Genomic DNA, 12956 nt, shown 5'->3' on the forward strand with positions numbered 1-12956 from the left:
TTGCACTCCAGCCACAGTGATTATAAATGACTGCTGTTGTTAGGGAAAATACCATCTACTTATTTATTCTAGCTTTCACTTTCTTGGGCAATATATTTGCAAGTGAATGTTCTAGATAGCTGTTTTTACCCAGAACTGTATCCAAGTCAATGATTTTTCTGAAATATCACAGTGTTTTGTTTCGCATCTAAATTCTGTTAAGGCAATGCTGATGCTGTTTGTATTTTTGAGGACATTTTGTTTTAAATCTGATACTTGCTCCTTAAAATTAAATTTACCCTCATTTCCAATCTCCTGTCATTCTGTTGACAAGCTCTGCGTCTTAAAGCACCATATTGTCCTGATTTGTTTGTATTGCCTTACATAATTTTAAGTACAGAAGAGCTTTCCTCACTACAGAGGTGAAGAGTTTCATATTCTCAGATTGTAAAAGCCCCTTTGAAAAGCAGCAAAATGTCCTGCCTACTTGTCAGTTTTGTTGATTGTTTTCCACCTCACCAATGAAATTTCTGGTGGAGTATATTAATACCATTCCATAGTAAGGCATCTCTTTCTTTATTTCCACATTTTTTCCCCAAGTGCAGCAAAATAATGACTGCTGGGATTTTGCTACAGATGGAACTAGAAACAGTCAAATTTACAAGAGATGAGAATTAAAGGGAAAAAATAAGAAGTTCTTAGAATAATCCAGCTTTAGACTTTATGTAAGCACCACACAGACCCAACTTAAAATTTCCTATTTATGTGTAGCCTGACAGAGTCTTGGGTAACATGAGTTAGTGTGAGGCGTTTCTGCCCATGTCAGGGGGGTTGGAACTAGATGATCTTATGGCCCTTTCCAACCCTAACTATTCTATGATAAAGAAAACCAAAGGGAACTTCTGTACCTCTAATTCTAAGGAAGTTATTTTTCTAGTAATACAATAAAAAAGCCAAGGATTATTTTAAAAGCCTGAATACTTGAACTTACCGAAGTCTGGATAACTAATACATGTGGTAATATTTTATTTAAAACTCAGCCATTTTTGTGTTCAGAAATTGACCCTTACTAAATTCAATGAAAAAAAAAAAAAGTATAGATATATATAGCCTTTGGCAATTAATTGTATTGATCTGTGGAGTGCTAAAAAATGGCTATTTGTGAGTATTTGGCATCTGATGTGTACTGTGTAGTTTGAACAAGAAAAGCAAGTTTGCAATTGTAGTTTTGGATATGTGGCAGATTGACTAGATTTCTTTTTTACAATCAGATTTACAACATGAGAAAAACAGTTTACAAGGCCTAATGACTTCCCAAGAACAGGTGCTAATAATCATTTGTTACTCTGCAGACAGCTCCCAAAGTCATCCTGCTCTGTTTGCTGGCAAATGAAATCAAGTGGTCCAGATGGAAAAGAAGCTAATTTAATTTTGTATCTAAACAAATTTTACCAGAAACTATTTAGTTTCTGTAAACTTAGGTTTACTCTACTGTTAGAGTGAGAATTACCTCAAGTGGTCCTGGCTGGACTGTATAAAGTGTCATGTCCTGAGACGGTACAAATGAATGCTGCCTTCCAAGCACTGACTCAAGAGAAAAAGCAAAATACAGGAGAATATTCTTCACGTTGCTTCAGAAAAGCCCATTATATTCTCAAAAGTGCACCAGGTGACTTAAATAATGGAACAGTGAGGTGTATGCTTAAAATCCTAAAGTTAGGAATAGATAAATATGTTCCAAGGCTCTTTTTTTACGGAAATTTTATTCCAGTGAGTAATGCACATATGTAACCTGTAATACCTGAAGAATTAAGGCTATCCCTCATTTCTTAAGAGTTATAATTTTGTACATTTTTATAGTATAGCTCAAATTCATCAAGATTGTTAATTTTTTTTATCTATGTATCCATCTGTTCATATATATGTGTGCGTACCTATATACATGCTACATATAAAATTAGACATGCTCTGAAGAAGAATCGAGTCCAGATCAAAGCAGGTTGGAACTCTGTGGGCATTCCCATTTATGTTGGTTTACCATGGTAACCACGTCATGCCAGGGTTATGCCCACCTTTGGGATACAATGAGATGCTAACGTGAAATGCCTTTTGAATCTGCTGCATAGGTTGACTATAGGCTCAGAGAACCACTGGCAGACCTGCATCAGTAAGCAGCATGTATTAGCACCTGAAAAAAATAGCCATTTTCTATGAGTATTGATTGAGATTCTGATCTCATTTGACTTTAAGAAGTGGGAAAGCTTCTTTCTAACCTAGTCTTCTACACATACTCTTATCCGTATTGGCTTACACAGTTACATTCATCTTTTCTTTGCTTCCTAACTTGTATTATAAAATTTGACTTATAATACAGAACACTTTGTCAGCTAATGTGTGTTATAAGAGATGTAGAGATTAAATGTATGTTTAGATGATAGGCTGGTATAAAGAGCTAACAAGGGGATGATAATATATTGAAGAGACACATATACTGACACAGCAATGTTGTGAAGAAGGTTGAATCGCTGCTCTTGATTAGTCTCCTCCTATTCAATAAAAATGGTAGAATCTTCCAAGTCAAAGATAGCATATCTAATAAGAAAATGAAAAAAAAAAAAACAAAACAACTACACTAAAGCACAAATGGATCAGGTGCATCATCAAACTATAAATAATATAGAACTATAGAAAGCAGAAGACCTTAAAAATCCCTAACTCCATTCGCAAAGAAGGATCAACTATCTGCAAGACAGAAGTGAGGTAATGAATTTAGGGGAATAGACATATATTTAGATAAAAACCCCACTCCCATTTATCTTTGTACTTTAAAAGACCAGCAGGCACAGTCTTGTGTTGAATGGTACATTACTAAATACTAATTTCCATTTAATTTTTATTTTAATTTATAATCACAATGAAACTGGACAACTGAAAGGAGGCACTGGAAGGTGAGACTAACTAAAACGGTAAATTAAGCAGATTAACTGATAAATAAGCAGGCTATTTTAATAAGAAAAAAAAAGAGTAATCATCTGCAGAGAATGGCAAGATATTTTTGTGCAGTTACAAATGCCTACAGAGTCAAAAGAGCTGCCTCCTTCTTCCTGGGAATAAGGGGTTTAAAGGAGAGGTCTGGAATTCAAAGCTTAAATTCAGAAGTAGCCAGAAGAAAGAAGCTGGAGTGTAGAGGGCATGGGACTGGTGAAAAACATCTGCCAGGCTGTCAACCAGAATGGGCATTGCTGGGTACAGGGATAGAAAGAGGTAGAGGGATTGTGCAATGATTGGGAGAAGAAGTAAAATGTGTTTTGGCTACCATCTAGTTGCGCCAGTTAATCACACAAGGCTCCAGTGTGGGACAAAAGGCTAAAACAGGAATGCATACTACTATCCCTACTACTACATTTAAATAGTCCTTTATTTTGAAGATGTGATATGAATGTTTTTGTATATTGACTTGGCCTCAGAATTTAAATATGCAAGAGAAGGTCCAAATAGTCCACAGTCTTTTACCCAAGGTTTTCAGTGTAGTGCTCTGTAAAGGATTATGCTAAATGGAGAATAGTTTTGTGAGGCCTCTAAATTACAGCTTGATGCACAGAATCAATGTAGCATGACCGGATATGTTTTTCCAACCAATCTATATTGTTGTCTGCTCTGTGATGGTCAAATACGCTACACAAACCTTGCACACATGTGAAAGAGAATAAAAATGAAACAAACCAGCTTGATTTTATTTATGTAGTCATTAAAAACCTGTTAATAGGCAATTTTATTGCTTGTAATTAGAAATATACATTATACAGTTCCCTGCTATAAGCATAACAAAAAACCTGACACAAGCAATAATGCAGTAGACTAATGCAATATGGGAGCAGTTTCTTTTAAACTTTATTTTACCACATCAGCATCTCTAATGCCCATCTAGAAAAGTCTCTGGCAAACAAAAGGAGATTTGAATCACAGAATGGCTAAGGTTAGAAAAGACCTCTGGAGATTATCTGGCCCAACGTCTCTCCTCAAGCAGGGCCACCTAGAGTTGGTTCCTTAGGACTGTGTCCAGATGGCTTTTGAATACCTCCAAGGATGAAGATGCCACAACCTCTCTGGGCAGCCTGTGCCAGTGTTTGATCACCCTCACAGTGAAAAAGTGTTTCCTGATGCTCAGACGAAACCTCCCGTGTTTCAGATTGTGCCCATTGCTTCTGGTCCTGTCCCTGAGGATCACAAAAAAGAGCCTGGCTCCATCCTTTTTGTACTCTCTTTTCAGGTATTTATACACATTGACAAGATCCTTCTGATCCTTCTCTTTCCCAGGCTGAACAGTCCCAGCTGTCAGCCACTCCTTATAGGAGAGATTCTCCAGTCTCTTCATCACCTCTGTGGTTCCTTTTCTGGGTTCTCTTTAGTATGTCCATTTCTCTCTTGTACTGGGAACCCAGAACTGGGCCCAGCACTCCAGGTGTCCCCTCACCAGTGCTGAGTAGAAGGGAAGGAACACCTCCCTCCGCATGCTGGCAGTATTTTGCACAATGCAGCCCAGAATACCATTAGCCATTCTTTTCTGCAGAGACATATTACTGGCTCATGTTGAACTTGGTGTCAACCAGAACTCCCATGTCTTTTTCTGCCAAGCTGCTTTCCAGATGGGTGCTTCCCAGCCTGTAAAGGTGCCGGGGATTGTCCCCACCACCCCCCACCTCCCGCCAAGGCGCAGAACTCTACACCTCTTGTTCAACTTCATGAGGTTCCTGTCAATCCATTTCTCCAGCCTGCTGAGGTCCCTCTGGAAAGCAGCATGACCCTCAGGACATGACCCTCAGGTGTATAAACCACTTCTCTCAGTTCTCTGTCATAAGCTCACTTGCAGAGAATGTGCTCTGTCCCATCATCCAGAACATTAGTGAAGACGCTAAATGGGACTGGACCCAGTATTGACACCCTGGGATATATCAATAGCTACTGGACTCCAGCATCTCTATGAGAATCTTACGGGAGAAAGTATCAAAGGTTTTCCTGAAGTCCAGGTAAACAATATCCACAGCTGTCTCCTCATTTGGCAGGCCAGACATTGGATGGTGTAAGTTTGTCAGACTAATGAAGTATGACTTCTTCTTTTCATCAAAGATTAAAGACTTACCTTGCAACCAGGTAGATAACTGGAGACTTGCTGGTGTGGGGCTGCTGTGTAATATTTCCCAAGTATTCAAACAATAAATAGGTAACAGGTTATTACTCAAGCACATGCTAGTTTTTCACTGTTCGGGAGTGTTCACACTCATTTACACTAGGAAAAAATAACTACCTTACATCTTTCATGACAGTAATGACCATAGAACACGGAGCCCAACAGAGAACCAAGCTTAGAGCCCGGCATTACAATAACTTTGTGAGAACTTGACATGAATTCTGTTGACAGTTAGTTTGTTGCATAGTTCTGCATGTTTCCATGTGGACAGCTAAAACAAACAAACAGACAAACAAAAAAATAGATAACCCCCACCTGAAATGTAAAATGTAACTGAGAATGCCAGTTAAAGAATTACTATAAAGAGTAGCTATAAAAAGCCACAATTTATACTGAATCATCCAAAACAAGTCTGCAAGAGTAACTCAAGCTTGCTATAATTTAAATGTGTTTTATAACAAAACATGCTCTGGATATCATTTACACCTACAGTGAAATTAGGTAGTAAACATAAATATTATTACCAAAGGTAGTAACAATTGGATCATCACTGAAGTACTGAGGCTCATAAAACTTTGTGAAAGCCACTGGCTGTTCTTCTGACTGAGTTTTGAGGCAGACAGCTTCTGTTGCTGTAGTTGTTGGAGGGAGATCAGGGCCTTATTTTTTTATTTCACCCATTTCTTAATCTTTGAATGTCTCTCTTTGGATTAAAGACCCAATATGTAGGGGAAAATGACAGATTGCAATGGATGGTCTCCTTCAGGAAAACAAACTTCTTTGGGGTTTTAGGGTTGGTTTTTTGTTTTTTTTTTTGGAAGGCAGGTTTTATCATATTGTAACAATTCTTCCAGACAGATGCAGACTTTCTTGAGAGATAATCTGATGATCCTGGCTCTGGCTTTTCTCTTTTAAATACAGCTCATCTGATGAGTCAGCTGTTCCAAGGTCTCTTTTGCCATCTGTCTTGATTTATTACAGATATGATTTTGGTCCATTCCTCCTTTTTCCTGCTGTTTTTAAAATAACACATTTCTAGTAAGAAAGAAGCACGAGAGAGGCCATTTGATTAGCAAATGTCAGTGAAAGATATAATTATTTACTTCTGCCAGAACAACTTAATTTGTCTTCCTCAGTTTCCTCTGTTGGCTTCAAAGGAGCATTTGGCTACTTTTGCTTTCATAGAGAGTAATTGTTGGGGTTGTTTTGTTGGCTCAGCTGGACAATTGTGCAATAAATGACAGAAGATTGAAAGCATTCTCCATTTCAAAAAAGTCAGACATTCAGAGAAACCATCTGAGGCATTTGCGCCAGTATATCCTTGTAATTGAAAACGGTATCTTTATACTTAAGGAAAAGCAACTGTTCTCACACTACTTAACAAAAGCAGCATGATTAGGGTTAGCTGTCACCATACCACTAGCTGTGGACAACCTACCACCAGAAGAGCTCCATGAGGTGTCACGGCCATGTTTCAGGCACAATGCCTTCCAAAAGAAGTGCTTGGGGGTCACATGTCAATGGCACAAGGCCTTCGCATTGGCATACCTGCATGAAGAAGAAGCAGACAGCATACAAGAGGTTGGAGCTGTCAGTGTTGCTTGTTCTGTGAAGCCATTCCAGTCACTGGCTTCAAATGGACCTCCACCTTTTCCCCTCTGCAGCTTGCACCAGGAAATAGTATAAAACTAAGTTATATGCTCGTGCTTGCAATCTCAGACTTTGTGTTATGTGTTTGGTAAGAACTGGAGACTCTTGAATGGAGAAACTCCACTCTCAGGAAGGAGCTAATTCCCATTTCAGTTTTGAAAAAGGAGCATATACAGCTGTGATAATATAAAGTCAAACAGAAAACTTGTTTGCTCTTGATCTTCTACAAGTCTTATTTGTATTTCCAAAATACAATATATGTCCCATAGCCATAGTGCAAGTTTTATCCACAAACTTCAGCATTTGCATGACGTGTATTTATGCTAGAATGTCACTGTGGGTAAAGAAAATGAGTAACATGGATAAGAATCAGAATTTCAAAAGAAACTGGTTTGTGATGCTATTGTACACTTCTCTACAACATTCCCCAATAAAATTAGAAATTGGAAAGACCACTGCCTGTATTTCTCTTTTCATTACCCACTCATTTCTTTGCTGATGATTTCTATTGAAGTTATTTGTGCTAAGCACATCTGTTTTATTTAATACTTGAAAACTGGCAAATCTTAGAAGTTTCTATTCTTCTGGACAAGTACATATAACCACAATGATTGTTCTGTGATTTGAAATAACTTCGAACTGCAAATTCAAGAACAAGACAAGAAGATAATGTTGCAATACTAATTTCCACGGTCATACATCTTGCAGAAGTACCATAAGCTTGTTTGTAGTAATCTTTATTTTGGAAGTAGATGAAAGAAAAAACAGGAGTATTAACTACAGATCACCCAGGAGATAAAGAACATGTTCATAATGCATAAATGAAAAAATACTGACCGATAGTTAACAAATACTTATGTGCATCACATCATTATTTATGGATGATAAACTGTTCTATTAGTTGCTAAGCATTAGTTGGCAGCAGATGAAAAAGAGATCTGCTGTTGATTCTGGCACAGAAACCTAACATTACTCAGCAACATAATTATGAACACTGTAAATACTGCATATGGTAAAACCTACAAGCGGCTCTTTGGGTGTGCAAGTGATTAAAATTCCATGTACTTCATTGTGTAAGGTCAGCTGTAAGCACTCATTAAACTTGAGTCTATGTCATGTACCTCAGCTGCTTAGCCCTTACTTCTTGCTTCTATATCTTTTTACTCTTCTGAGAGAGAATCTTTAAAATAGTCCTCTGGTTATAAGGTCAAATACAGATCCCCAAATGTCATGACCTTTTGGCTCATTTACCTGCTTAGATGGCAATGGTCCTGTCTAGGACATGAAATGGAGTGTGTTTTAAGATGAATAAAAGTCATGGCAGCAAAGGCCATTTGTATCTTGGTCACATAAATGTCTGTGTATATTATATGTGTCTTTGAGCATCATTTTAAAACAGAAGATGCTAGATTTCTGTGAATGTAGAAAGGTTATGTTTACACTGGGGTTTTTTAACTTGGAAAATGAAAGGAAACGAATGGATGGTGTAAAAGAAGATAATTCTTTACTTTTTTTTTATATTTACCTCCTTAAGGGAAAAATTTCAGTTAATTTTGGCAGGGCTGGGACTTCTAACTTCTCTAGAAGCCTGGACACCCTGGTACAGAGCAGACACCAGCAGCCTCAGAGTGTAGGAAGACCCATCCAAAAGCCCCTGGGCTGTGAGTCAGTGACAAATTCTGTCATTAGTTTGTAACATGTCATTGCTTATGTGATAAATTGGCTATAAATATATCTTCACCTGAAAACTAATTTCATTTTGGGTATTAATCTCTAAATGGAGTGGTTTTATAGATGAACAAAGAGATATTTCTTTTTGATTGAAAGTCTGTGTTAAAAGAAAACAAGCTCAAATTCTCTGAAGGGAAGAGGTATGTTTAGGACATCTGTAAAGGCCATCCCAAGCCCTGGTAGAGCTCCTGTCCCACCTTGTGCAACACTGCCCGCTGCCTGCAAGCCTCATTTTCACCCCACTCCAAAGAAAGTAGCAGCATTTGTTATGGAAGAGTACAAGATGTGGCCATACCACAATAATGACAGACTCACAGTAATGAACCACAAGAAGATACATTCCTCATTACATCTTTTCATTCATTAAAAAAAAAACAAGCAACATTCACACATTAAAAAAAAAAGAAAGAAAGAAGAGCGAAACCAAAATAGTAGCAAGTTAATTTAACGTAGGTTTTTGGTTAAGACAAGTAAATAACACTTAGTGTGCTTATTTAACTAGGATTAGTTGCAACTTCGATAATGTTCATTTTAATCAAATGTTAGCTTAAATTAATCTAAAGTACTTGCAATCCAAGGGTTCTATTTGTGGAGGTTTTAGTGTGAGTGTTAAGTTTATATCCAGGATCTGTGAGTGATGATTAGATTGAGAAACACATGAAAAGTGTAGTCAAGTCAGGAAATACGGCTCCTGAATTAATTTTAAGCTTGCAGTCACAGTATTAGAAAAAAAATCAGGTTTAGTTCTGATGTAACTGATGGGGAATGAGCTGCTACACAGCAACATGAACCCATTAAACTAGGCAGAGACGTGAAGAACCAGTAGCAGGTGGGTAGGAAAAGTGCCTTGATCTGCTCTAGCCCATGGGAGCTAGATAGCTCAGGCATAGGGATAGGGGAAATACTGTGCCACTGTTTATTAATCAAATATTCTGCCTCTGGCAATAGCTCTAGATCATATAAAGGGTGCTGATTTCAAAAAGAGGAACATGCTAGTGTTATCACAGCAGCTAAATAGGCCACATGTTTTATGGCTCCTTTACTTCACCCTGACATCAACCGAGCATGTGGCCTGGCTAATAATAGGGTTTCAGACTTTCACCTCGTCCTTTTTCCTCTCTTAATACCTGCAAAACTTGTTAAAGGAAATGTACATTCATTTCCCTTCTCAACACGTGCCTAATATCTGTTTCCAGCTTTCTGGTGAGTATCTTCAGCATCTAGCAGAGGGGCAGATTTGGTAAGGGGTGGACAGGAGAGCCACTGCCTATCCTCCCCAGTGAGCCTTACCTAGAAGTGAGCAGGGAGGTCAAGGCTCACTGCACTTTGCAACCAGGGCACCCATGTGGCAGCGACAGCAAGGGGGAGCTGGGTCCCGGTCCCTGTCCCTCCTCTAAGAGCTGCTGCCTCCTGCCGTAATTGATAATGGGCAGGACCTGCCCTTGCCTGCTTTTCCCCAGCTGCATGTGCTCCAGGGAGGCACTCTGGGCTGAGCCCACAGGGACATGGGATGGAGGAGCGCCTGCTTTCCACAGCTTGCTTGGATTCTTATGGCAGCCCGGCCTGAGCTTCTTCATCCTGTCAAGAGAAGATTCACTCACAGGGTGGTAATTGTTCTTAACGACTTCACTTTTCATGACAGAAGATGCCAGGGGCAGTGGGAGGATGCTGTGGGGCAGTGGGTGACAGCCAGGCTGTCAGGGCACCAAGGGAGCACTGTCCGCCTATGCATAACTGGGAGAGCAGGCAGGGCTGGTGTTGGGGATGGGGATGGGGATCTCAGCCAGGTCCCAATAACTGGGCCAGGTTGAGGTGGTGACAGGACTGTGGTGGAGCACAGGTCCATGACATATGGGGCAAGAGCAAGGGTATGAGCTCTCCCCTTAAATGCTCTCCCAAGCAAGGTGGGGAGAGACCAGCTGAGAGTCTTCCTCCCATGGCTGATCCACACTGCTGTGTACCAGGACTGGCCCTGCACACAGGAAGCCAAAGCTCTTGGCAGAGATAAAAGGCTATTTCATATACATCAGTGTGTTGTTTTTTGCATCTGACCCATGCCTTTGGTGCTGTGGGGCAAGGCTTCCCATGCCACAGATATCCTTTCTCCTTCTGCACTTGCTGAGCTTTTCCAGAGGCAATGTGGTGGCTAGAGGCTGGCAGGACACTCCCCTGTCACCTTCCCTTTACTCACACATCTGTGTCCTGCCAGGCATTATTTGATCTGGAATATTTCTTTCACAAAATGCCATCATTGAAGTGACACTGGCTGGAAGACACTGCAGTAGGCATTGCAGGTTAACTCAAGGAATATTACTGAGATCTTCAGTAAATGTCTTTTTGTTAAGCAAAGTAGTACAAGGAAAGGAAGGGATGATACAAGAATAATGGAAGATTAGAGAAAAAGAAAGACTAACCCCTGAGCTTTTTATAATATGGAATTAACCAGGAAATAGTCTTTTTCAGTAATAGTCTCCTACTGTACAACTAAATTATGAAAATACTGCCATCATCTGGATGATTAAAAATGTAATCTAACTTTCTGGTTACGATTTGGCAAAAATATTTGAGAAAGCAATAGAGTAAATTTCTCCCTAAGTAAAAAATATGGCAAATCACAGCAATGAATAGACAATTAGTTTCAGAGATAGAGGACTATGGCTGTACCTGGGATGGTCTATGTATGTAATGACATGAGGCTTATAGGCTGATTCATGTAGTTGTGTGTTGGGTGCTGTCTGGGAGGAGCGGGGGGCAAATAACAATCAAGGAGCTGAAAAAGTGCTTGTATGTCCTAAAGGCTTTTACAGATCTTGTCTATTTTTGAGAGAAATCCAAAGCAAAAGGCATGAACCTTCATAGTTTTTCTCAATGTACTCTTTCTTTTTAATCATATTTTTTTGAACTTGGTACCTAATTCTTAAATGCCTTCTCCTCCACATCCATTTTCTTTCTATATTTATTACTTCCATGGATAGCCAGATTTGTAGGTGTGCACATTTGAAAATTACTAGTATTAAATATTGTCAGTGTCTCAAATCTCATACCAACTTTGGGGTGTAAAACTTGTAAAAACTAGGTTTTCAAATATTTTTAGGTATTGCAAAACTTGGTTCTGCTTATTATTTCTGCATTTGGCAGAAGGCAGTGGTTTAATTAAATTTTAAAATATGAATGATCCTTTCATGCATGTACTTGAGCAAGTTTGTTAAATGAACTGAACCTTGACTGATACCTTAAATTAACAAGGTCATAAATGACTTGAAGACGGGAAATTTCCTTTCCTTTTTTGTCTGTTAGAGAAAAGCACAACCTTCCCACATTAAAAAAGACAGACTTATTAATTCCTTAACATTTGAAGTCAATCCAAATGGCAAAGTGAAAAGACAGATAAAACCCAGAAACTCCATATTTTATATTCATTCATACTAATCTAGAAAATATATGGCTTTCCAAGGAAGGCAGTGAAAATGTCCTGGGAATACTAAACAGACAAACTGTGTAATTTCAGAACAAATCCTTCCAAAAAGGGACTCGATTACCACAGCATCTTGAGACCATCATGCAAAAGACCAACTTTTTAGGGTCATTCTGAAACTTGGGGGTGTTAACTGAATTTCACTTGCCGTATCTGTACTTCAATATACAGTATATTTCTTATATGATACAGTATACTATTGTCCTGGGTTCACCAGTAGCATTCATTTTTCTCCTTCTTGGTAGCTGGTGCAGTGCAGTGTTTTGACTTTTGGCTTGGGAACAGAGCTGATAACAATGATGTTTTGGTTTGGCCAAGGACTTTGTGAGCCTCATGCTCTGCCAGGGAGGAGGGGAAGCCGGGAGGAAGCAGAGACAGGACACCTGACCCAAACTGACCAAAGAGGTATTCCATACCACAGCACGTCATGCCCAGGATGTAACTGGGAGTTAGCCGGAAGGGCTGGGAGACTGCGGGGTTGGAGGAGGTATGGGTCAGAGCTTGGTCGGGCCTGGGGGGTGAGTTATCGGTTGGCTGGTGGTGAGGCGATATAGTCTCTTCCCTTGTTATTTCCTTTATCATTGTTATTATTGGTAGTAGCAGCAGTGATTTGTGTTATACCTTAGTTACTAAACTGTTCTTATCTCAACCCGTGGGAGTTGCATTCTTTTCGATTCTCCTCTCCTTCCCTCCGGGAGTAGGGGGAGGGAAAGAAGGGGGGAGTGAGTGAACGAGTTTCCTGACTGCGTTTAAACCACGACAACTATATACCTGGCAATTATGGTAAGAGAAAGGAGAGAGGGCAGCTTAAATCTAAAAAGTCCATGGCTCCTGTGGGATGAAATCTGTGAAAGCAATTGCAATCATTGATCCTTATACGTAGATCACTATCTGTTATTGCATAACCTTTTAACAGGAATCTTCCTAACAATC

Source organism: Pezoporus flaviventris, unplaced genomic scaffold (assembly GCF_033815535.1).
Source record: "Pezoporus flaviventris isolate CSIRO_AGI_PZ_B2104156 unplaced genomic scaffold, CSIRO_AGI_Pfla_v1 ptg000007l, whole genome shotgun sequence".
NCBI lineage: Eukaryota > Metazoa > Chordata > Aves > Psittaciformes > Psittacidae > Pezoporus > Pezoporus flaviventris.